The following is a 4,047-nucleotide window of genomic DNA, read 5'->3' as shown; positions in this document are numbered from 1 at the left end:
CGGTATTAAAAAGAACGATTCTGTGTTAAGAGTATAGTTGAAAATAATTAACAACTTTTATTTTGAATTGATAATTATTCTGAGACAAATTTTCTAAACTAAAAATAACAACTAAACTGGGACGGAAGAAGTACTTTATAAAAGCCAAAATACTCTTAGATGGGCACTTCCTTTTTTTGTAATCCATTAATTGGTTAGAAAGATATGCTTAGTTAATCAAAATGAGTTTTCCCATGTTTGATGCTTTGAAGTTTCGATTAATTTTTTCATTTTTACAAAAGATAGTTTTCCATAGCTGATCACTTGCAAATTTGAATGGATAAGTTTCTTTGTACAAAAGGTATTGAGAAAGTCTATCAGACTTCTAGATCAAGTATATTGTGCCTATTTTGTTATCTGTAAAGCTACTAATCTTCATATTAATGTTGTCATAGCTAAATTTTAATAGTTTAGTAGACAAATCCACCTCAAAATTTATCTATTAAAATAGTTCTCATTAGATAAATGAATTAGTATTACATGTTTTGCGTTTCATTATTTGATGCTCAATTATGTTAATCTCATATGATTATACAATAGCTAATACTATAATCAATAAATTTTTTATACACCAAATTAAATCAATAATTTTTTTATACACAAAAATAAAAATTCGACAATAAATACAATACTGTAAATATTATTAATCAACTTATTCTTAGTTAAATATAATCTATGTATAATTTGCTTGTAAATCAAATAATTTTTAAATGCTTCATAATGAGGAACCTGGTTTAGTGTATCAATTGACTGTCTGTACTCGAAATTCAAAAGAAGGAAAAGAAAAAGTAATATTTGATTGACAAAAACTATCAAAGGTTGTAATGAACTGATAAGTATTTCTCTATCATTAACTCGAGATCTGAGGTTTGAACTCTGGATATGAAATCACTTTTAGTAGAAAATATTTTACTTAATAGTGAAACTTTCTAACACAAATACAAATTAGTCGACTCCAAAACGGATACGGTACAATATGAGTGTCAAAATTATTGGGCCCGTGCATAATCTAGTACTATATAGAAGAGTGAAAGGTGGACGACCAAGGGTAATATTGGAATTTCACATGGCATTTCCATTAGATCTTCTGTGGACCCCATTTTTCACCACTCTCTTCTTCAATGGACTCCTTCCCACCCTTCCTATTTATTGATTTAACTTAAACAATATTTTCTCCAAATTATTTATCATCGTTATAAATAACATTTTTCAAGTAGCATGTAATTATGCCTCTAACCACGTGTCACTTATTTCGCTTTTACTTTTCACTATGTTCTTTATGCTCACATAATTCCAAGTCTTCTTGATTTCATCTATGTATTCTTTGTACTTCCACAATTTGACTATATACAATATTGTGGAAGGTTGAATAATTTTTATTTTTATGACATGAATATACATTATTTATATTTTGTGGTGTATTTTATAAAATATATTGTGGCATAACATTTTTGAAATCCAAATGAAGGTTTACCCTTTTAGTAATTAATTTCACTATTTGTATGAACTAAACCAAACGTTCTATGTGTTTCTTTTGCAAGATAATTTGATTATATATTAAGAAAAACTAATCTAACTTATGAAATACGCACAATATTAGAACAAAACATCAAAATCTGATACAATAAAATAACGTATCCATAGTTGATATAGCTTATGCTCAAAATTTATTAATTAAAATTATTTTTATTTGAGAAAAATAAAATTAGTAACTATAGATTGATTTTAACTATTTAATGCTAATTATGTTAATCACATATCATTACAACTAATACTATAATCGATAAAACTTTTTATTTAGACCAAACAAAAAGCCAATAATAAATACAAAAATACACATAATATTAGAACAAAACATCAAAATTTGATACAATAAATAAAAGTATTCATAGTTGATAGAGAAAAATAAAATTAGTATCTATAAATTGATTTTTAATTATTTAATGCTAATTTTTTAATCATATAATCGATAAATCTTTTTACTTAGGCCAAACAAAACGCTAATAAAAATACATTGATGTACATTATTAATCAACTTATTCTTAATTTTATGTTTAACTTATTTGCAAATCAAAAATTCTTATAATTACTTCACCATGAGGAAGTCGTTTATAGTGTATCGATTGACTATATGTACTTGAAAATTCACTTGTACTAATAGAACAATAAAAGGAGAAAAATGAAATAATAATATCTGTCAAAAATCATTATAGATTTTGGTACAAAGAATAAGTACTTTTCATCTTAATTACAGATTTTGAATTCAAGTCTTAGATATAAAAAGACTTTTAGTAGGATGCGTGTTACTCCAAAATAGGACGTACTGGAATGAGTCTAAATTAATCCAGCCTCAAAATAAATATCAAACAACGAATGAGAAATTAAAAAAAAAATATAATTAATCAAAATCTAATTAGAAGCCAATACACTAAGTGAAGTACGAAACCAGAAGCAATTCTTTTGGACACAGTGATCGACGAAAGCAGAAGCAGTTTTTATTATTTAAAGAAACAATGGGCAACCGGCCTTAAGCCAATAATAAGGAACCATAAATCCTTAACTTTAACAAAAACAATACCATCTTCTTTTATGCCTTGGAGTGCGTAAAGAATGAATGCGCTGGAACAAAAAGACACTTTGTAAAAATAAATTAAATAAAGTTGAGACATGAGGTGAAAGTGCACACCATCTGTAACGACCCGTTTGGTCGTTTAGCACTTTTAGGCCTAATATTCCTAAAACACCCTTTTCGCGTCTAATTTGCTTTCTATACTCCCTCATGTATAACGGGTGATTCGGTTATTTAATTAACAAGTATGTGAAGTGTGCTTAAGAAATTAATTATGCGTAAATGGTTATTTGATGAACTTAGTGGGAAGTTAATTATTTGATTATGGATTAAGTGGATGAATTATTTTGGATGTCACCCCCTAACGTGGCGAAAACTAGCATGACAAATTTATATATATTGTTATGTGGCATTCTTTAATTAAAGGGATTAGGAGTACACATCATGATTCCATGCGTACACAAGAGGATAAAATATTTGTGCTTTGTAAAAGAGTTGGATTACAAGACATGGTATGTTTTATCATTACATTAAACTAGGCATTAAATTAAGGTTTCATTGGTACTATAGTGGAGGACAAAGTGGATGTATGCAGCAAACATAAGACTATTATGTATTAGTGGACGTGTGGCCCCACAAATCATGTGTCAAAATCGATTTTTGCCCATGCTTAGTTGGGGAACGTGTGAGACCTTCTTGGGCGAAAAATGGACAAAAAAATTGGGATTAAACTAATGATAAGTGGAGTATTAAGTGGGATTGGCAATAAAAATCTGCCCATTTATTTTAAGCCATAGTTGGCGTGTAGTAGAGTGGAGTGGTCAAAGAATATTTGACCCAAATGTTGAGTGGGACACTTGTACAACCCTTGTAATGCATACATAAGATAAAAATCTGACTCATTCCACATTACACAATTCATTCTACACATTACAAGTTAGAAATATAGTGATAGAGAGAGAGGGTTCCCTGGCTGAGCTAGCCGAGAGTGAAGGGTGTTATATTGCTTCAAAAAATTCAGCTTTTCTCCATCAAATTAACTCCTTACCAAGTGCATAAGAACGTGTAGTAATTGTTGGAAAGAAACAAGAAAGTGTAGAACCTCAATAGAGTTGAAGTTTCGGCCAAGGTGAAGAACAAGATTAAAAGGTAAGAATGCTTATTGTTCTTGTGTTTCATGACGATTTGAATGTATAGTTCATGCACGTTGTTGCCGGATTGTTGTTGTAGTTGAAGTAGAGAGTGAGCCGAGTGTGGTGAAGTCTTGATTGATTTCATTTTTCATGAATTGTTGATGAATTGGAATATGTACCAACATAGGTAAATGAACAAAGATTGGTGAAGTTTGGTTATGGTGTTGTATGTTGGTATTGGACCGTTTTTCGTAAAAATTAAAATGAGCTCGTGGTGCCCTGATTCTAATGAAGTCATGCTTAATC

Source organism: Lycium ferocissimum, chromosome 4 (genome assembly GCF_029784015.1).
Source record: "Lycium ferocissimum isolate CSIRO_LF1 chromosome 4, AGI_CSIRO_Lferr_CH_V1, whole genome shotgun sequence".
Taxonomy (NCBI): domain Eukaryota; kingdom Viridiplantae; phylum Streptophyta; class Magnoliopsida; order Solanales; family Solanaceae; genus Lycium; species Lycium ferocissimum.
The sequence above is the reverse complement of the archived record's forward strand: the minus strand, read 5'-3'. Positions refer to the sequence as shown.